This window comes from Lissotriton vulgaris, chromosome 4_1 (assembly GCF_964263255.1).
Source record: "Lissotriton vulgaris chromosome 4_1, aLisVul1.2, whole genome shotgun sequence".
NCBI classification, from domain to species: Eukaryota; Metazoa; Chordata; class Amphibia; order Caudata; family Salamandridae; genus Lissotriton; species Lissotriton vulgaris.
The window spans coordinates 1,480,579,817-1,480,603,960 of NC_141691.1; positions in this window are offsets into that span (position 1 = coordinate 1,480,579,817).

The following is a 24,144-nucleotide window of genomic DNA, read 5'->3' on the forward strand; positions in this document are numbered from 1 at the left end:
GTTGCGTGATTGGAATTAACTTTTTGGAGAAATCCTGAATAAACCTTCTATAGAAATTGGCAAATCCGATGAAACTTTGGATTTCTTTTACTGAGGTTGGTGACTTCCACTCAATCAGCGCCTTTATTTTATTCTCATCCATAGTAATACCCCCAGGAGCTAGTACAAAGCCTAAAAACTCTACTGAAGTTATGTCAAAGGCATATTTGTCCAATTTTACAAATAATCCATTTTCACGAAGTCTTTGTAGTACCCTTTTGACATGTTCCTCATGACTTTCCACTTTTGTCAAATAAATCAGTATGTCATCAATATAGACGATCGCCATCTGATCTATGCAATCTTTCAAAACATCATTAATAAAATGTTGAAATGCTGCTGGTGCATTGCATAATCCATACGGCATTACCTGGTATTCAAATAGACCTTGCTTGGTCCTAAATGCCGTTTTCCACTCGTCACCCTCTCTGATTCGGACCAGGTGGTAAGCACCTCGCAAGTCAAGTTTTGTGTAGATCTTTGCTTCATTTACTTGGTCAAGAAGTGTGGAAATCAATGGCAAAGGGTAGCGGTTCTTGATTGTTATCTGGTCGATAGCCCTGTAGTCTATGCACGGACGTAATTCTCCACTCTTCTTTGGAATAAAAAATAAAGGGGAAGAAACTGGGGACTGCGAAGGTCGTATGAAACCATTCTCTAAATACTCTGCAAGATAATTTTTTTAATGCTTGTCTTCTTGTTCGGTTAAAGCATAGATTCTGCTGCAGGGTAAATTCGCTCCAGGCTCCAAATCTATTTTGCAGTCATACTCCCTGTGCGGAGGTAACTTCTTCGCTTCAACCTCATTAAAGACATCTTGGAACTCTAGGTATTTTTCTGGTAACGTAACCGTGTCAATCACACAGACAGAATTATCATTTCTGCTTAAATGATAAGCCAACGATTTCTAAGTTCCAATTTGGCATTCTTTGAAACAATTTCCCTTACAATACCTTGAGTTCAGTGTTATCGTTCTTGCTGCCCAATCAATGGTAGGCATTATGAAAATGGGGTAGCCCATAAGGTATGGACCTGGGTGAATATATTTATAAACAAACAGTGGTCCTGAACCTATAAATTACAGTTTTTTGAACAAATCAAGAATGAATCAATATTTGAGTAAGAAAGCAACAATGATCTGTCTGCTAAATGTAAAGACTATATTGTCTTTGAAAGAAACCTTACACCACGGTTAGAAAACATATATTCCTATTTAATTTTTGTATTCATATTTTTGCAATAGTTTTTATATCGATAAAAAACATACAAAGGTTGCCCCAAAACAGGAGCGTGCAAAGGAAAGATGTGATCCAGAAAATGAAAACAAGTGAAAGGGGAGGTAAGTAAAGAAATAGTGATTAAGAAATGGTTTGCATTATTTTACAATCAATACTAAACAAAATTTTCATAGTATTGAACACCTGGCCAACAACATAGTTTTTTACATTCTAATCAAAAACATTGTCGTACATGAGCCTAAATATCATCAATTTTGCACTGTGTACAATGCTAACAGACAATTGGTCCAAGGTATATATATTGGAGATGTCGACGTTTCGACTCGACTTATTCCCAAGCGGCGAGTTGGACCTGGGGATTGCGAGTCTTCATCAGGACTAGATATAAAATGAGGCAACCAGGGAAAATTGATTAACCCTAAAAAAGAGAGGAATAGTGGAAATTACTATCCGTGGTGAAGGTGATAGCCTATCCCACAAGTAGGGTATGGCAATTTCTCTTACCCTTGATAATAGAGCAAGTGATGTGGGGAGATCCGAATTTACCACAACTCAACAGGAACCTGTAGAGACAAATTGAAATCCAGAATGTATCTAGATCAACTAGTATGCAATTCGTCAATGATTACTATGGCCAAGTCATCATATTACCTTGAATTCATATCTTTGTCCATGTCAAAGGGACGTTGCTTCATATATGACATGGTGTAGGGTACCTAAAATTAATTAATTAAATGACATCAGTATACCATGAGCTAGATCACTGATGGGTACCTAGTAATATTATATGCCTGGAGGTGTAAATTACCTTATTTTCAGTAAAATCAATCTAATTCGGCCTCGCACCCAATGCTGCTTAACTAACCTCGACAATGCCGCCACCATTATTCCAGTCTTTTTGGTTTGTGCCTTTTGCGAGGTGGTTAAGGTTTTTGTTAAGGACCTGACAGTAGGATCCGCGTAGGGTGTGTGATGGGTGCGCATTTTTCTGTGTAATCACTATACGACCCATACGTGACTCCAAGCGCATACGCAACATATACGTATTACGTTACGTGACGCTCGTGCGCTTCCGCATGATGTCATATACGTGTTGTGAGTGCGCGACTCCCGCAAAAAAAATGTATGTCTAAAAAGATATATATCTGTGTTTAATATAAATATTAAGGCAAGACATTATCTGAGCTAATCATAAAAATAATATTCTTTTAGTTTTAATAAACTCATATTACTTTTAAATCCAATTTCGCGAAGGCGTGCTGGGTGCATGCTGCCTGTGCGCACCCTACGCGGACCCAATGTGACCAGAAAAAAGAGATTTGATTCGTTCAAAACACTTCCTATTCTAACTATTGAAGGACCCCACCCATTTCAATCATTCTTCTTAGACCTTCTTTGGAGCAACAACTCTACTGAGAAGAACCTGATTTTTTGGTGATTGGAGACCTAATTTTGATTTTGATGAACAAACAATGGCTTCTGCACAGCAAGAATCATCTGTTTCTGAACATTCTAATAATGAAGGATTTCTACCGGAGCCTGCACGCCCTGAAAGGTACACTTCCATCTTCTGGAAATGTTTTACATTTCCTGAAGGACAGAAAAAAGTGACCGCTACCAAGGTCACTTGCAAAATCTCCAAAGCTGCACTCTCACATGGAGATCCAAATAAGAAGTATTCTTGCGGGACCGCAAGTATGCTAAAACACTTAAACCATCTACACCCTGTTAACCTGGCACACAAGGAGTGCAGAAGACTCCGGGAGAACCAGCCACCACCACCGGCAGTACCAAGCACTTCGGGTATATCTCCGTCGAACCAACATAGGCCATTGTGCTTTTTAATACTTAGTTAAACTTACCTTCACAATAATAGACATAAAAAACGCTACATATTTTTTTCAGTTGTTTTTTATAATCTAAAGTTCAGAAAATATATTTTAGAGATCTGTGAAAGAGAAGAAAAATACAGTTATAATATATAATATATATTTTACAACACAGCATAATTTTAATATTTTACAAATTATTGTCTTTGCCTTTTTTGCTGTTCCCAGAATATATTGAATTTCACTAGAAACAGTGATTTCAATAGTACTCATCACATAACAGCGGGCAAAAACAAAAAAATCAATAAGATTGTTTAAAAAAAAAAAAGAAAAACTACATTCTCAATAACATACCATATATTACAAATCACACATTTATAAAACGCTTACTCATAAAAAAATTCTTACTTGAATTTATATACACTGTAAATGTTGTTGTTTAAAAACATACGCTCAGAGAATCTGCATAAAAAAGTCCATAATTCAAAGATACACCTTTCCTTTAGGCCAAATGGTATTACTGCAATCCTTTATATTGAAATTGTCCAATAGTAATCATATTAATACATATTATTAAATTCCTCAGAGGCTGAATTATGTTTCTAAATCTTTGGCTTTAAAAATATTAGATAGGAATTTGGTAATTCGCCAGGCAAACGTTGTTTAAATATTACCCGAGCATCATTACAATATGTCCATCCTCTGTCACATTTTAAATAGGCAGTGTAATGTCCAGATGTTGTGGAAAGACCATCATGGAAAAGTATTGCTACTGCTACAAAAGTCCTTCCTGATTTTTATAGCTGACTTGCTCCAAAATGTTTTATTAAAGTGTCCAATTTTCTTCCATCAGCTCTACAACGTTGCATCATTAAAATCATATATTGTCCCTATCTTTCTATAAATAATGTTAATTACATTTCTTATTTGCATTGGCTACACTCCATGTTTTGATTTGCTGCTTTAACTAGTTTGCTGAAAGACACTGATTTACAGTCTGGTAATGTCAAATGTATCAATCTTTCAGTGTCTATATTAGTGCTACATGTAAACATACAACTTTCACATTGATGTTCCCATTTATAACAAAGGCCAAAAAGATTTTCAATTTCTATGCCTTCATTTTTCAATATGGTAAGCATATACATTAAAAATTCCAGAGCATCTTGTTGGATAGTCTGCGTAAATTGTGTGGAACCAAAACATACATCCAAAAGATTACAAATATCACAAACGCTTTGTATTTTACTTTTATCAATTCTCAATTGTTCATAAATACAATGTAACAAGGAACAAAATCTTTTTTCCTATTTCTCCATAATTTTCTGTTGCAAACGTTCAAGAAAAAAAACAACATTGACCACTACATTAGCATAGCAGTTGACACCTGTACTATTTTCAAACTGATAACCAACAATCTCTTCAACAGTGTCCTTTTTCTTTTTGCTTGCAATCACAACAGTATCTTGTTTTTTCTTCTCTATACCATCACTACAGATATTCTCATACCTTCTTTTTCGACCTACCTCACGCTTTTCAAATACAGAATATTGACCTAGATTGGGAGCATACGCTGTTCTTAACCTATTATACTCTTTTACACAGTTTGCATCTGCAGTAACCTTTGTGTCATCAAAATCAATCAAAAACAAACCAGATAAAGTTCTGACTCAGGACAAATCAAAATATGCCATACCCTCTTTAAACACGGTACTTCCAATGTTCACCAAAGCACTGTCTACACTTAAACTTTGAGATTCATGAATAGTCACTGCATATGCCAGAGAAAGTGGAAACAGTTTTCTACTGACATATAAATCTTTAACAAGCAAAAAACAAACTGAACAACAACCAATTTGTTTTACTTCTTCAATCTGATCAAATTGATTTTTTAAACATTCAATTCCATCCTTATTCTGATAATTAACAAAATCTACAACTTTGCCCATTGCTACATTAACTAAACATTTTTCTACAGCCAAATTCCGCCTTAAAATTACCCGACAGTTTATACATGCATATAGATTCTTTTCTAAACCAGCAGTTTCAGATACTGATTTTTCTAAAGAATCCAATTTTGTTTTCAATTGTTCTGTCAAAATAATAGTGATTCCTTCATGCTGTATTTTATCAATGGCTTCCATTTTTATTATTTCTTCATTTGTCAGCTTCAAAAGTTGTTCCTTGGATATAGAACACTCAGCAGTGTTGGCATTAAGCATATTATAGATTTGTTTTCTGCAATTTTCATATATATTTTTCCAGGAACTATATTTTCATTTGGCAACAAATTGGAAAGTAATCGACTCTGCAAAGCTTAATTGCCATGTTCTGTTAGTACTCCAATTCTTATATCTTGAAGAATAGTTCCATAATCAACATCATTTGCCTGTCGCATATTTGTAATGAGTTCTTTGTATTCAAAATATTACCAAATGTTAACGTTTCCAAAGCAACCCAAAGACTTTCTGGTGTCTTCATGCACAAGTGTTTTAAATACTGGTTGTCTTTTTACGGGAGTAAATTGCAATAGATCTCCAAAAACTATGACATGTTTTCCTCCAAATAAGACATCTTACTCTGTTGTAAGAATTTGCTGCATTCTTAAATGCACAAAAGCAAGCATTAAGTTTGAGACCATGCTTACCTCATCAATAATCAGAAATGAAATTTTCTTTAGCACTCTTGAAACTTCACAACAAGCTTCTCCAGATAGCTTGTGATATTCCAATTTGTTTTCATGCTCGACAGGTAGCATAAGTAAACGATGTAATGTAATTCCTTTAATGTTGTGTAGTGCCAACCCAGTTGGATCAGTTATAACACAAGACAAATGTGACTCAGTTGTTTTCTGTAGATAACTGGTAATTAAGAAACTTAAGAAACTTTTTCCTGTTCCAGCCTGTCCACTCACATACATTCGGATAGGTTGAAATTATTTGCATGTGCATTCGATCTTTTCATGAAGAAATCCATGGTCAATCTGTTGTCTCTGTTCTTCCAAGTTTGCTAAGTCTATTATATCTACTTGAGCTTGATGCATTGCTGTTTCCACCACATTCATGGCGATTGCTGCTTCATTTTCAACAATTGATTGTCCTAGTGGATCTTGACTTAGTGGAGCAGAACTTTGACTGTCTTGAGAACTGTCTCTAGAAATCTCAGCTGCAATAGTAGCTTCTTGATCAATTTCATCATTCAACATTTTCACATAATTTGCAAAAACAGTGCATTCTATGGGATCTTTACACGCATTGAAGGAATCTTCATAGCTCTGAAAATCTCCAAGTAATTCCAATTCTGAACGCCATGGTTTGAACCGTTGCAAAAGGGCTAAATAGTAAAATTCCCTTTTATCAGCAGTGTCGCAACTCAGTTTCCTGTGATTAATCAAATGTCCTTTTGTTTGTTTTACCAAACATCCTTCGGAACTAATCACTTCATATTTTTCATCATTGATGTTTTCTGTAGTATGCCGTCTAAAAGTGTAGTTTTGCAGCACTTCATAGAGACACATGTTCTCAAGATGAGGACTTCTGTTTGGATAATATGTGTCCAACATATTTGTTTTCAAAATATCTGTACTTTACAGATCTTTTTCTGCTAAATATTTGATTTCTTGTACAGATTTAAGTACTCGATTTCGCGTTGCAGCAAGACCTAGACTCACCCAAATGGTTCTTCTAGATTTGGAGTATAGACATGCAGATGATAACCGATCTGAGCATTCATACGCTCCGATTGCTCAATGGGATAACATCTTCAAACTGAAACTGTATAATTTCTTACTTAGACTCTTCTTGTGAGAAATCTTTTCCACATTTCTTTCAATTCCGTCTTTTCTGATTTTGTAATGTAGGATGTTACAGATCGAGCAACAGCAATGTGATTGTCTGCAACGTACTGAATATCCATGTTAGCATGCCACATTGACAGAATAACCGGATTGTAATCATTTATGTATTTTGATTCTTCGCTTCTTCTCAAATTGTAGGTATTTTTGGGTGATTTTCTTCTAATGGTATGCCGCATAGCTGACATAAAACTGTTCACTCTTCCTTTGGATATTACAGGACGTGGAAATGCACAACGACATTTGGTATAGAACTTATTTTTAGACTTGTACGTTTGTCAACAGTATTTTCCACATCAATGGATTTGGAATCGTAAGACTTGTTTAAATTGTTTTCTTCTGTGCTTTTGGGTATAGCGCATGTGGCATATTCTTCAATAAAAGACAAAACAATATCATCCGAATCTGTTCCAAATTTGGGGGCATCCTTGATCCATAATAGCATATGTATATGAGGAGCACCTCTTGCTTGATACTCCTTTCTCCAAAAGAAATCCACAACTTCTCCAAGAGGAGGATTTTTTTTATTACAGATAAAAGACACCATAGCTTCAAATCTATGATTAAAATACCTGCATACATTAACAGGATCCAAAGAGCACAATTCTCCTGTGTCTTGTATTCAATATTTTTTTATATTCGAATTTGCCTCTCGAAGAAATTCAAGTAAATCATCCCAAGCGTATTCAGCACAGCTTAGGGTAAGGCACCATGTAGGAGTTCATAAGTTCCTTGGTATGCATTTAAGTTCTCCATGATGATGGTACCAATACTCATTCGTGCCACGCTGACATGCCATCAGATTAATCAGCTGAGATTGTAAATGATCATCTCTCTGCTGCACTTTATCCATAAATTCCTTTGCAGAAACATTTTGCAGATATACTCCTCTTTTAAATATATGATTGACTGCATATGAAAGTCCAGAGAAGTCACTTTCAAAGAAAAGATGAAATATATATGGGATACATTGTCGAAATCTTGGATCTTCTGCATACAATCTTGTTGTCCGATATTCAGATGCAGGAATCTGCAGAGATCGTTCATCATATCGTCCTCCTTTTCCTGTTGGGAACAGCTGCGGAAAACAACGAGCTTCCAAGCATTCTTCCCATACACTCATGGGACTTCCCTTCGCTTTTTTAATTTGGAATACTTAAATAGTATTGCCCATCACTTTTTTTGAATGAAGTGCACACTGTAATTTTCATAGATTTCTTCTCGTCTGGACATGTCCACTCTTTCAATTTTTCTAATTGGCGTTTCAGTATCTTCTGCTAAAAGTATTTCTTCTTCTCCCATATACACATTTTTATAGTACTCATTGTTTTTTATCAGGTCCAAAGTTGCCTTTTGCACCTTCCTAACATCCGCTAATTCCTGCCAGATTTTCTTACTCTAAGTAGGCACGCCATTAACTAGAATACCTAGTGTTTCACTTTCTACACACTCTACACCAATAGTTTCAAAATTTGTCTTTAAATCTAAAGGTAAATATACAACTCTTCCTTTTAATCCTCTCTGTAAATCTGCAGAAGGCAATTTACCTGTTTTAGGCTCCACACCAACAATAGCCTGAAATGGGTGCACACATTGAATGAGTATAGACTCATAGGTATTTAAATCTATCAGTTCTAGAGGACTAGTTACCAACTCTAGATTATTATGGACAGCTCTAGCGGGATTTTTATTCTCATCTAATTTATTATAACAATATTTACAAATACGCTGATCAGAACCCACATCAAAACAATTCTCTACCAACAAATAAGATACAAATTCCTTCCACTTACAATTATTTTCTCTTTCACTTTTTAAATACAGATCACAGTCCTAGTCTGATTTTTATAGTGAGTTCGCCGACAACAAATATAAAAATAATTTGGCCTTTCACCTGAAATCACCTTAAACTTTGTAATTTGTTCCTCAAATTTTTTTATAGTAGTATGTTGCACATTCTTTTCAACATTTTCTTCTATTAATTTCTCGTTTCTGCACTCTCTTGTTCAGGACCAAAGTAACAAAACTCAATTTCATCACAAACCTTCTTTACATCTGATACTGACCCGCGCAAAAGTGCACTATCCTACTCATTTAATTTTAGTGCTGGACTATTGCATAATACAATCTTTTGACTAACTTCCACATTTGAGAATGATGTACTGCTAACATCCTGAAATGATGAAAATCACTTTAACATACTTTTCTAGAAAGGCAAGCCAGAGAATGACCTTGCAAACTAGTATTTTTTCTCACTCTGCAAGGGTCTAGTCCTTGCAACATCTTAATCTTTTGTCTAACACTTTTTTTACTGTACTCTTGTAAGAAATTGCGTAAAATATCAATAGATTCTTGTCGTACACTACAAATACTACTGCAATCTCAAGTGTACACTGGGGCTTTGGGACGTCTGTCTAGAACTTCATCAGCTAACACTTCTTCTGCATTTCTGGGAACCATTTTCTCTTTCTCAATTGGACAACCATTTCTAACCTCAGTAGCTCGACCACTGGTATCAACTGCATGCAATAAATCATTGGACTGAAAATAACTCTCTTCATTAAAGAAAGGCTCTGAACTTGGACTGTGTTTCCATTCACCCAAAAAAAATCACAAAAATTAGTTCTGTTAATTACTCTTTTTCTCTTACTTTTGGCCTTCATTAAATGGATTGGTTTATCTAGTTATCGAATTCTGTTTTAAACTAAAATGAATAGTTTTCTTTTTACTTCAAAAGCCTTTTGAACAATGGATTCAATATGCTTCTTCTTTTTATAAAATCGTGCTTGTTGTCTATATTTTTTCACCTTTCACCTCTTTCAGCAAGTTAAGTACTACTCTATTATATCTTTTTTTTACGGATTTCTTTATGCTGATTTTGCCTTCTTTTACCATGCATCGAATCTTATGACTGTAAATTAGCATGTTTTTCCTTTCCTGTTAATCATTTTATTTTTTTCTGGTTGAATTATACTCAGTAGTTTGCACATTCTGCACACTGTTTGTAGGCTTTGAAAGTTTTTTAATGAATTCCTTAGTTGTCTTACCGGAAGATTTTTTCTTTTTACCCACATGATGTTGGTCATCCAATACTTGTTGTTGAGTTTTTTTCAAATAACTGTCCTTTAGCTGTCTTTTTCTCTTTCTTGATTTTTCAGGCATGGTAACTTTATTTTAATGATGATGAACAATAAATGCATTTTAATAAATATATAAATTATACTTTTCTATCACTATACAAACACATTCTAAATAAAAATCATTTAAACACTTTATTTTCCCATCACTAATTGAAATTGTAATTCAAGGTGTATGCATAACTGTATAGGAATGCAAGGGAAGTAACAGGATGTTTTCAGTAGGGTTTGGATACTGACTGGGGAATTGTAGGCCTGAAACACAAGTGTGTAGGTGGTTAGATAACTACATGCATAGTGCATAGGAGTTTGAAGCAGGCCATATCCTTAGGCCTGGTTTGCTGCATGAGTACATGGATACTGAGTGAATAATTAGAGTAGTATAAGGAGAGACACTGGGTGAATTTATAATTGGTTCAGTTTTACTTCAGTGAATGAATTAGTACATGGTGCTGAAAGGTTCACTAGAGGAGCGCAAGAGCAGTAACAGGGTGTTTGCAGCAGTGTATGGATACTGACTGGGGAATAGTAGGCCTGAAACACAAGTGTAAAGGTGGTTAGAGCACTACATGCATAGTGTATAGGAGTTTGAAGCAGTCCATGTCCTAAAGCTTGACTCTCTGCATAAGTACATGGATACTGACTGAACGATTAGAGTAGTATAAAGAGAGACACAGTGTGAATGTATAATTGGTTTAGTTTTACTTCTATGAATGGATTCGTACATGGGGCAGATTAGGATTGCAGATTTCCCGCATCCTCCGGGCCGGCGGAATCCACCGCCGGCCCGGAGGATGCGGGAAAACCACTGCGGATGTTGGAAAGACCCACTGCCAAATTAGGATGGCTGGTGGGTCTTTGAATCTGTCCGCCGCTCTTCCGCCGCAGTCGCCTTCGGACCGCGGCGGAAAAGCATTAACATGGCTGGCGGTGTCTATCAGACACCGCCAGCCATATTATGATGGAGTACAAAGTATGCTTTTCCACGGCGGCTTTTCCGCAGTGGAAAAGCATACGGGCCTTCACTTCGGGGGCCCGTTGCGGGCCCCCTGGGTGAAGGGGGGGTGGGGGTGCACATGGGGGGTACCTATGGTACCCCCTGCATTTGCGTGAACAAAGCGGCAGGCACCGCGCGGTGCCTGCCGCTTTGTGCACGCAAATGCCGTGCATGCATTTTTAACATTGCGGCGGGTGCACCCGCCGCATTGTTAAAAATAGAGGATGTGACCGCCACCCTGGCAGTCACATCCTAATCTGCACGGAGGGACCGCCGTTGCCCCTGCGGACGGTCCCTCCTACTCCATGGTGGCGGACGGACTCAGGTCCGTCCGCCATCATAATCGGCCCCATGGTGTTGAAAGGGTCACTATAGAACTGCAAGAGCAGTGACAGGGTGCTTGCTGGAGTGTATGGGTACTGATTAGGGACTTGTAGGCCTGAAACACAACTGTGTAGGTGGTTAGGGCATTACATGCATAGTGCATAGGAGTTTGAAGCAGTCCATGTCCTAAACCCTGACTCGCTACATGATTACATGCATACTGACTGAATGATTGGAGTAGTATAAGGAGAGACACTGGGTGAATTCATAATTGGTTGAGTTTTACTTCAGTAAATAGATTAGTACATAGAGCTGAAAGGGTCACTATAGAACTGCAAGAGTGGTGACAGGATGTTTTCTGGAGTGTACAGATTTTGTAGGCCTGAAACACAAGTGTGTAGGTGGTTAGAAGACTACATGCATGATGCATAAGAGTTTGAAAACGTCCATGTGCTAAGGCCCTGAATCACTGCATGAGTACTTGGATACTGACTGAATTATTAGAGTAGTACAAAGGCACATGACGTTACCAAATGCTTCTCTCACAATGGTTTTCAAATGCACACAGACTCACAGTGTGATTCTAGACGAGCAACACTATTCACTAGTCTTGCAGAGGTAAGTTGACTGCACACATTCTACATATTTTAGTACTGCACTTTAGTGTGGTAGTCTGACTCATTTTGCAGATACATATGCAATGACTAGTTTCTAATTCTCCCAAAACTTGAGAACAGGATAGGTTTTTAAACAGTTATGTGTCTGCAATCACATGAAGCACCCAAATGCTTTATCACAATGGTTCCCAAATGCACACAGACTCACATTGTGATTCTAGACAAGCAACAGTATCCCTTGAACTTTACCAAAAATCATTTACTAGTCTGGAGGAGGGAAGATGAGTGCACACATTCCACATATTTTGGAACTGCAGTTTAGTGTACAAGCTTGACTCATTTTGCAAATACATAAGCAATGACTGATTTCTAAATCTACCAAAACTTGAGAACACCATAGGTTTTTAAGCAGTTATGTATCTGCAATCACATGAAGTACCCAAATGCTTCTATCACAATGGTTCCCAAATGCACACAGACTCACAGTGTGATTCTAGACAAGCAAAACTATTCCTTGGATTTTATCAAAAAACATTTACTAGTCTGGAAGAGGTAAGATGAGTGCACACATTCTACATATTTTAGAACTGCAGTTTAGTGTGCACACCTGACTAATTTTGCAAATACATAAGCAATGACTGATTTCTACTTCTACCAAAACTTGAGAACAGCATAGGTTTTTAAGCAGTTATGTATCTGCAATCACATGGAGTACCCAAACGCTTCTATCACAAGGGTTACCAAATGCACACAGACTCACAGTGTGATTCTAGACAAGCAAAACTATCCCTTGGACTTCATCAAAAAACATTTACTAATCTGAAAGAGGTAAGATGACGGCACACATTCCATATATTTTAGAACTGCACTTTAGTGAGCAAGTCTGACTCATTTTGCAAAGACATAAACAATGACTGGTTTCTAATTCTATTCTCACACACAGAAGGGGAGAGGGTTTACATGTAACTCCACCACCCCGAACCCCCTGAGTCAATATAATGTACACACAGGAGGGATGGAGAAGACAAAAATAACAAACTAATCAAAAGTGTACAAGCAGTGGCACACTTGTGTATGATGAAAAACTGCCCTCACTCACACACACTGTGTGTGACATGCTTCATCATCGGGTCTGCTACGACGCCGGGCGTAGCCACGCTCCGGAGGGAGCATAGGGAGTGGGAACAAAAAGTACAAGAACAAAGTACAACACAGGACTGAAAGTGACAACAATGTTCACAAACAAACTCAACAAATCAAGACTGGATACAGTGATAGAACAAAAAATAGCAGTAGGGGATAGTGGAATTAAAACTGGCTCCTGGATACCAAATATAACTTTATTAGTAGGTTCCAGGGTCAGGATTAAAAATGAATGGATGGTAGTGCTAAGGTGGGGTATTAGGACCCCCTAGCGCCCCTCCTTTACTACTACAGTCAACATGTTTCGACCTCTCTATGCCCTTGAATAATGGATCACCTCAGTCTTCTTCAGGACGTCTTACTGTCCCAGTCTCTTGTGATACCCCCCTTACCTTAATTAGGTGTTCAAAGGGTATTGGTCATTCTTGCCCATCAATGTGAGGCTATGTGGAGGGAGTTCCGCCAAAACTGTGAGATAACTGTAAAGAAATGATAAGCGAATAACATTCATAATTGTGGAGAACAACAAATGTTACCCTCTACTCAAATATAGTCAGGTGACTAAATTCTTTGCCTTGCATCAAGTCCCTCTATGCAATACTGCGATTCTAGCCCTAGTTGGACAGTCAATTGGCCATATTTTGTAGAACCAGTTGTTCTAAATGTTAAAAACAATGAAAGTGACTAATACACAGGGGAGCCTTATTGATACTTTGGGACAGGTGTCTTCACATTCATTGTTCATTGTTTTTAACATTTAGAACAACTGGTTCTACAAAATATGGCCAACTGACTGTCCAAATAGGGCTAGAATCGCTGTATTGCATAGAGGGACTTGATGCATGGCAAAGAATTTAGTCACCTGACTATATTTGAGTAGAGGGAAACATTTGTTGTTGTCCACAATTATGAATGTTATTCGCTTATCATTTCTTTACAGTTATGTCACCGTGTTTGTGGAACTCCCTCCACATAGCCTCACATTGATGGGCAAGAGTGACCAATACCCTTTTAACACCTAATTAAGTCAAGGGGGTATCACATGAGACTGGGACAGTAAGACTTCCTGAAGAAGACCAAGGTGACCCATTAGTCAAGGGCATAAAGAGGTCGAAACATGTTGACTGTAGCAGTAAAGGAGGGGCGCTAAGGTGTACTAATACCCACCTTAGCACTACCATCCATCAATTTTTAATCCTGACCCTGGAACCTACTAATAAAGTTATATTTGGTATCTAGGAGCCAGTTTTAATTCCACTATTCTCTACTGCAATTTTTTGTTCTATCACTGTATCCAGTCTTGATTTGTTGAGTTTGTTTGTGAACATTGTTGTAACTTTCAGTCCTGTGTTGCACTTTGTTCTTGTACTTTTGTTCCCCCTCTCTATGCTCCGCCCGGAGCGTGGATATGCCCGGGCGTCGTAGCAGACCCGATGATGAAGCATGTCACACACAGTGTGTGTGAGTGAGGGTAGTTTTTCATCATACACAAGTGTGCCACTGCTTGTACACTTTTGATTAGTTTGTTATTTCTGGTTTATAATTCTACCAAAACTTGAGAACAGGATAGGGTTTTAAGCAGATATATGTCTTCAAAAACATGAAGTACCCAAATGCTTATGTCACAATTGTTCCCAAATGCACACAGACTCACGGTGTGATTTTAGGCAAGCAACAGTATCCCTTGCACTTTACCAAAAAATATTTACTAGTCTGGAAGAGGTAAGATGACTGCACTCATTCAATATATTTTAGAACTGCACTTTAGTGTGCAAGCCTGACTCTTTTAGCAAACACGTAAGCAATGACTGGTTTCAAATTCTACCAAAACTTGAGAACAGGATAGGTTTTTAAGCAGCTATATGTCTTCAAAAACATGAAGTACCCAAATGCTTCTGTCACGATGGTTCCCAAATGCACACACACTCACAGTGTGATTTTAGACAATCAACAGTATCCCTTGCACTTTACCAACACATATTTACTAGTCTGGAAGAGGTGAGATGACCACACACATTCCACATATTTGAGAACTGCACTTTAGTGTGGAAGCCTGACTCATTTTGCAAATACATAAGCAATGAGTGGTTTATAATTCTACCAAAACTTGAGAACAGGATAGGTTTTTAAGCAGCTATATGTTTTCAAAAACATGAAGTATCCAAATGCTTCTGTCAAAATGGTTCCCAAATGCACACAGACTCACAGTGTGATTCTAGACAACCAACAGTATCCTTTGGACTTTACCAAAAACAATTTACTAATCTGAAAGAGGTAAGATAACTGCACACATTCTATATATTTTAGAACAGCACTTTAGTGTGCAAGCCTGACTCATTTTGCAAACACATAAGCAATGATTAATTTCTAATTCTACCAAAACTTGAGAACAGCATAGGTTTTTAAGCAGTTATATGTCTTCAAAAACATTAAGTATCGAAATGCTTCTGTCACAATAGTTCCCAAATGCACACAGACTCACAGTGTGATTCTAGACAAGCAAGGGTACTCCCTGGACTTTACCAGGAAAAGCACATTAATCTTATTAAAAACAAAGACACCACATACAACCTCTCACAAATTAATGACTCACCTTTCAAATTGATTTATAGATTAGGAAGTATGCCAGTCACACACCAGATTTTCTTATTCGGAATCTCTGTACTGCACTGCTCTTTTCAAAACCAAAAAATGGCAAAGTTTCCCTCTCATTCTGCACACATATACATGAAAATATCAAATCACATTGCTTCCCTCATTAATTCAAAAGCTAACACACATTTCTATTGGTTACACATTTCAACCCTTTCTAATTGACATAAGTTTGAACTCTATCCCAATCTGCTTACTGCCTTTTACCATAGTAACAGTTCATGGAACATTCAACTGAAGACACAGGTCTCAAGTTCAGCACACAATGTTGTTAATCCAAACAGCAAGTGTGCTTGACTTTTCAAAATATCACCGTATCCTATGTAATGTTCCTTTCAAACTGTTTTTGTTAACCAATAAGAAACATGCTTTTAAAAAACAGAAACATACACCCTACTTTTCAGTCTAGAATGTTCTCAAACAGCCAATCATTTATTTTCTTTTTTCAAAATGGCATTTTAACCCACAAATGTAGAAGAATCTTAGTTTTCAAACTGCCATTTCATTTACAGACCATCTGAGTGCATCCAGACCTCCTTTCAAGATGCTTAGAGTGTGGATTGTGGGACACAGCTATATTTTCTGGAGCCAAAGGTATGCAGAAAACAGAGGCATTGACAAAGACCTAGCTTTGCCAAATGTAGAAATTAAATGGATTGGACAGAGAGGATTACAGTGGCACCAATTCATGCCATTGGTTAAAACCTTTTTGCATCCCCAACACCCTGACCTCATAATTGTGCACCGTGGTGGTAAGGACATAGTCACTTTGTCTGGGGTAGGTCTGGAAATGTTTATGAAGGACACCTTTGGAGAATTGATGTCACTTTTCCCCCAAACTGCCTTTGTCTATTCTAACATATGCCAAAGGCAGAAATGGAACTGGTCCAATCAATTTTGTCCACAGATTGAGAAAGCTAGGAAACATGTCAATAAAGCTGTTTCTGCTTTTCTCCGAGAATATAGGATGGAGTCCATTTACCACAACAATCTGCATTTCAATATGGATGGCATCTATAGGAGAGATGATGTACATTTTACAGATGAGGGTAACAGAGTCTTCCTCATGAACTTTAGACTCGGCATAGGTACTTACTTGTAGGTACCAAAATCTCTCAATAAACACAACAGCTCCTTTTAGAGCCACCCAAGATCTAAACACATAAGCTTGATGTATATCTGAAAAAGATTACTTTTTTTTTGCTTGGAGTCGCGCACCCAACGTGTTAGGAGTCGTGCACCCAACGCGAAAGGAATCATGCACCCAACGCTGGAGTTGCACACCCTACACCTTAGGAGTCATGGACCCAACGCATGCACACCAAGGGGCCGCACTGAGCGCCGTGCTGGGTGCGCGACTCCTAATTTTACTGTATAAAAAAATAGCATCCATCACTAATTTCTATTCTCCACGGGGACCCTATCCCCCAGAGGCCCAATGCCCCCACGGTCCCAGCCAGCTCCCTGCGTCCTTTGGGAGCCTGCATTGCTTTTCCACAAAGGGATCTGCTAACATGCAGTTCCCTGTGTGGAAAAGCAATATGGTTTGCATTTTGAAAGAGAGATCAGGTTTCCCTGCTCTCTCTTTCAAAATCCAAACCAAGTTTGCTATGACAGGGTGGGAGCCTCAGGTCTCGGCCTGCCATAGCAAACAGCAGTGTCCTCAGGGTGGGCACCCCGGGACACTGCAGGAGCTGGCCCTGGGGTGTGGTGGTCCCCAGGGCCCTGGACGGCTCCAGGAGGGGGGCCACGTGGCCCCCCTCCCACAACGTACAAAGCCACGGGGTGGTCCCTGGCGCTTGAGGGGGCCTTTGAGCCCCCCCAACCATTTTTTACAAAGCCCCGGTGGGTAGCGATCCCTGAAGCTAGAGGGGCCTTTGAGCCCCCCACCCACGTATTTTTCTGGGGTGTGGCAGTTGAGCCCCCCAACCATTTATTTTCTAGCCCCGAGGTGGCGGGCCCCGGGGATGGAGGGCCCCTCTAGGCCCTCCATAAAATTTAATATTTTTGCCCACACGTTTGACCCCCGGGGCTAAATATTAAAGAAGCGCGGGAGACCGCACTTCGTTTATTTTTTTTTACGGCTGGATCCGAACACCCTGCGCGTATTTTGCTGTTTTAAAAAAATTTTATAATAATTTTTGGGGGGTTCTTGTGGGACCCCTTAAGCAGGTCTAGAGGGTCAGGGTATTTCTACCCTGCCCACTTTATACGCTTTGCACACTTGTTGCACTGATTTCTTCAGCCTCGCTTCTACTGAGGCATAAAATGTCTGCCAACACTTCCTGGTTTTGAGTGTTGACAGACAGTTGAGAGCCAATTAGCATGCAGCTCGTGATCGTAAGGGTGCGCTCAGGGTGTGCGCAGGATGCGCGGATCCACCGCGGCCATAGATATATATGTGATTTCAATTTTGGTTTTCTCAGGAACTACTGAACAAATTTACACCATTTAAGCAAAAGGCACGACTCTGAACCACGGTCTACCTTTCTGCCAAATTTGGTGTAATTCGGTTCAGCAGTTCGGGCTGTAGCTGCGATTAAAGGTCCCTATGGAAAATTGCATGGGGAAAACACATTTTGGGACCCCCTTTTTTCTCGGCCCTCACTTGACGAATCACCCAGAGACTTTCAGGATAGGTGCGGACCAGAGCACCCCACCAGTTTTTAAAATTTTGCAAAGATTCGTCAACCGGTGCTAAAGGTATTCAAAATTGATTGTTGCAGATTTCCTATGTAAAATAGGTCCTAACTATAACTACCTACTGGCGATCACCAGTAGGTAGACAATTCTGCGCTGCACCTACTAATGATATAAAAGTGTACTCACCACTAACGACTACATGTCCCAGCATTCCAGGGCGGCAAAGAAGTACCGCCCATGATTACACTGAGGAGCGTGACGTTGAGTGACCACTCGCTGCTCAATGGCACTTTGTTTTCAACATATTTACACGGCGGCCCCTGCCGTTTAGAGGAGCACCATTTCAGAACTTTGAAAGGCTGTGGCTGAAGAACAAATCTGCTCCGCATTGCACGTCGCTCTTTGCTTCAAATTAACTCGCCTTGCTTTGTCTCCCATCCTACTATAGGTGTCTAAATGAACTATAATTGTGACAATTCTGCGCTGCACCTACTAAGGATATAAAAGTATACTCACCACTAAGACTACATGTCCCAGCAGTCCAGTGCGGCAAAGAAGTACCGCCCATGATGCCGTTAAACAAATTGAAAATCAGTAGTGAGCCTTGCAATGCATACTTGTCAGTCCAAGAAGAAGAGGCGCAAAGACCTCGAAATGCGTCGGCATGGAATATGAAATGGGGGCAGTGAGGTAAGCAGCTGCGAGGTTACATTGAGGAGCATGACGTTGAGTGACCACTCGCTGCTCAAGGGCACTTTGTTTTCAACATAATTACACGGCGGCCCCAGCCGTGGAGAGGAGCACCATTTCAGAACTTTGAAAGGCTGTGTAGAAGAACGAATCTGCTCCGCATTGCACGTCGCTCTTTGCTTCAAATTAACTTGCCTTGCTTCGTCTCCCATCCTACTATAGGAGTCTAAATGAACTATAATTGTGACAATTCAGCGCTGCACCTACTAAGGACATAAAAGTATACTCACCACTAAGGACTACATGTTCCAGCATTCCAGTGCGGCAAAGAAGTACCGCCCATGATGCCAATAAACAAATTGAAAATCAGTAGTGAACCTTGCAGTGCATACTTGTCAGCCCATGAAGAAGAGGCGCAAAGACCTCGAAACGCGTCGGCATGGAATATGATTAATGGGGCCAGTGAGGTGAGCAGCTGCGAGGTTACACTGAGGAGCGCGACGTTGAGTGACCACTAGCTGCTCAAGGGCACTTTGTTTTCAATATATAATGCAGTCTTCCACCATCAAACAGCGTGAGTGTTTCCGGTTGTGATGTGGCGCAGGTGTGGCCAAGACTACTTTAGGGGGATGGGCCGGCCAACACAATGAAAAACTGAACGGACCCCCAGCACCTGAGGCATCTGATGAGGCTAATCACCGAAACGTGTCATGCCAGAAATCGAATTAAATGGTTTTAAAGTCCCGCCGTGTCCCCATATCTCTTTTACGGAAGTGATAACCTTGGGCATTTTAGCGTGCAGCCATTGTCGCGCAATGGGGACCCTTCCTGAAGTGTTCCAAGGACAGCGGCAATGACCTGGACCGCCGTTAATCCCCAAGAAGCAGCGGAATCTGTTGTCAAGATGGCAATCCATCACATATGGATAGACGTGGCCACTAGAACCGACGTCTCCAGACGTGCTGTGGATGAGGACTAAGCGGCTGGAAGAGAGGACTTTAAACACCGCTTATGGTCCACCACAAGTGCAGGGGTTCAACTTGAATCGCATCCCTATCAGCCCCTTACTGGAAGGAATCAAAAAGCAAGCTGACAGAAACACTCACTTGCCGATAAGAACAAACTGCATGCTGGATAATGCAGTCTTCCACCATCAAACAGCGTGAGTGTTTCCGGTTGTGATGCGGCGCAGGTGTGGCCAAGACTACTTTAGGGGGATGGGCCGACCAACACAATGAAAAACTGAACGGACCCCCAGCACCCAAGGCATCTGATGAGGCTAATCGCCGAAACGCATCATGCCAGAAATCGAATGAAATGTTTTTAAAGTCCAGCCGTGTCCCCATATCTCTTTTACGGAAGTGATAACCTTTGGTATATATATATATATATATATATATATATATATATATATATATATATATATATATATATATATATATATTACCTACTGGCGATAGCCAGTAGGTATATATAGTTAGGATTTTTTCTCTATGGAACTTTTGAAAATTCTATGCCTAATAACTTTGGCGTTTGTGGACGGAATCGGCTGAAATTTTCAGGAAAATGGCACATTTTGTTTCTGAGCAGCCCCTGAAAATTTGGTGGGGTTTCGTCAAGGGGGGGCCGAGAAAAAAGGGGGGTCCCAAAACGCGTTTTTCCCATTCATTTTTCCATAGGGCGGTTGGACTCACTTTTAGCTCGAACGGCTGAATGGATTTGCACGAAACTTGGCAAAATTGTAGGGACTGTTAGCCCGATGTGCCTTTGCTAGGTCTCAATATATGTGCTCCAGTAGTTTTTGAGAAATTAACGTTCAAAACAAGATATATATCTGTAACAGCGCTCCGGGCAGCGATCCGGTCCGCTTACTTTTCGCGAAACGGAACTTTGCGCGCAGAAAGCTGATTGGCTCTCCGGTGTCTGTCAACATTCTAAACAGTCCGGAGCGGCCGCCATCTTATCTCTCGGTAGGATCGAGAGAGAAGAAGAGGTGAAAAACAAAGGGGGAATTTATTGAAAGGGGGCAAGGTATACCCCTCTTGACCCCCTAGGAATGTTGTTGGGTTATTAAAGGGTCCCGTGGGGAAAATAAAAAAAAAATGATTTTGCAAGGTAGAAGCGCTTCACGGGCCGCGAACTGGGCCGCAAACTGGTAGCGAAACGGGAATTCGCCATTTTGTGCTTCGTTTTAATTGTTTAGAGACAAAAATTATCGCCGCACATCGGCCACAATGCATGAATATCGCTGAAAAGTCAGCGATATTCAGGCATTATCCAGCAAATGCTCTTAGCCATGTTATCCACCTTCCATTGGATAACAGAAAGCTGATTGGCTCTCCGGTGTCTGTCAACATTCTAAACAGTCCGGAGCGGCCGCCATCTTATCTCTCGGTAGGATCGAGAGAGAAGAAGAGGTGAAAAACGAAGGGGGAATTTATTGAAAGGGGGCAAGGTATACCCCTCTTGACCCCCTAGGATTGTTGTTGGGGTTATTAAAGGGTCCCGTGGGGAAAATTTAAAAAAAATGATTTTTCACGGTAGAAGCGCTTCACGGGCCGCGAACTGGGCCGCAAACTGGTAGCGAAACGGGAATTCGCCATTTTGTGCTTCGTTTTAATTGTTTAGAGACAAAAATTATCGCCGCACATCGGCCACAATGCATGAATATCGCTGAAAAGTCAGCGTTATTCATGCATTATCCAGCAAATGCTCTTAGCCATGTTATCCACCTTCCATTGGATAACATGGCTAAAAACTGCTCTGTGCGTGAGCTTTTTTTTTTTTTTTTTTTGCTGCGTGACGTTTGTTAACGTTCGATTTGATGGAAATCAGGAAGTGTTGACCACCATTTTGTCACTGCGAGTAAATATTTTGTTATAAATGAATCCTTATTGATAAACATTGTCTGCGCCATCTTGCGTTTTTGTCCAATGCCACAATTTTGTCGTGCACGGCAGCCATTTTAGATGCCTTGACCAGGGCCACTCTCTGCACGCCGCCGATCCTCAGCATGGCTCCCCACCCTCGCAAGCATCTCCCCCACGCACTGGTCACCCCCGCTCTTTCTCTCATGCATGGGCCATATACTTCCCCCCATCTGCGCTGCTCTTCTCTGAGAATCACACCCTGTGCCCGCCCGACACCTCCCTTTCACCCTATTCACTACCGCACCCTCTGACACTCCTCTTCCTCTGTGTCCGATTGTCCAGGCCGGACCTAGGCTATCACCTAGCCCTGCGGATGTAGTTTATGGCCCCAGCAGTAGAGTATCCAGACATGCCAACCCTCCCGATTCAGGCGTGAGACTACTGATTTCAGTGCTAGTCTCCCGCCTCCCGATTCCTGCAAGCAAAAACCCGGGGGCATATTACCAACAACTAGCGATAATTTTTGTCTCTAACTTGTTTAGAGACAAAAATTATCGCCGCACAACGGCGAATTTTATCGCACATAAACCTTGCTATTAGCAAGGTTTATCGCAAATGCGATAAAAAACGGCCGCAATGCATGAATATCGTTAAAAAGTCAGCGATATTCATGCATTATCCAGCAAATGCTCTTAGCCATGTTATCCACTTCCCATTGGATAACATGGCTAAAACTGCTTAGGGCAGGTGTTAGGTTTTGGAGATATTCGCGCTTAGCGCGAATATCTCCAAAAGTTGGTAATAGGAGATAGCGATGGTTAGGGACTGTTTCCAGTCGCTAAAATCTTGGCACGCCCACTTTGCATGTCATTAGTGATAAATATCACTGACATGCAAAGCGGGGCCCAAGATGGTCGCTATCTCCTTTTAGCTGTCACTAACTGGTGTTAGCGACAGCTTGGTAATAGGGAGATAATTTTATCTCTTTTTTTTTTGGCTTTTAAAGCCCAAAAATGCGGAAATAAACCCCCTTGATAATATGCCCCATGATTTCTCGGGGGTTTCAGCTGACAGGGCTTGGTATTGTGTTACGTGCTAATTCTTCCAGGAAACGTCAGAGGGTCGATGCAGGGGTTCTAGAAGGGGTGATAAACCATTTAAGCCTCATGAACAAGCGCATGGTCTTTTAAAGATTTGTGAAGTACTCGGGGCGGCGGTGTGTGTGTGCCCTCTTTCAGGAGCGGGCGGGGGGGGCACTGCCAGCAACTTGCCAGGCCAGGCAGTGTTCAACACGTGCATCACCCTTTCTCTGCCTGCTATTGCGCTCCATGCTTCGGAAAGGTAAGAAAAAGAACGTGCATTTGAAATGTCCGATCTTGTTGCAGTACACTTGCAAAGCCCACACATGACAATAACCCGATTCAAGGCCCCATTCACTCGATTTTTTAAACATATATAGCACTCCAACAAAGTTAGATTTTAAAACTTTATTAACATTTAACTATAATGAACGGAACAAAAACTGTAAAAACATTTAAACATTTTTCACCCAAAAAAGCAACAATGGTCAGAAGCTGTCTTTTGTGCGAATAGTCCCAAGGCAGCACAACGTGCAGAGTTCTGGACGGCACCCAGGTGATGTCGCCTGGGTGCCGCACTGGTTTTGGGATCCTACAATGCTGCTCCGAAAATTGGCGTGGGGCTTCCCGGGTGGGGCGGGGGGAGGCCTCGTCAGTAGCGGTCTGTTGTGCGAATAGTCCCAAGGCAGCAGAACGCGCTGAGATGTTGATGGCACCCAGGTGATGTCCAGTAAACTGCCGCACTGGTTTTGGTATCCTACAATGCTGCTCCAAAAATTTGCGTGCGCGGCCCGGGGGGGGGGGGGGGGGGCGTGGGGGAGGCGGCGTGAACGGGCCTCCCCAGGTGGCGGCCATCCAGCTGAGTTGCGCCCACTCTTGCGGCTACAGCGTCTCGCTCACCATGTTGTTGAGTTGCTCCCACTCTTGCAGTGCAGCGATAGGCGCCTGCCACATGACTCTTAAAATGGCGGACGGCTCTTCGGTTTTGGGCCTGGTCCACTGAAATGGCCCTGGGACACCTTGGAACTCGGAC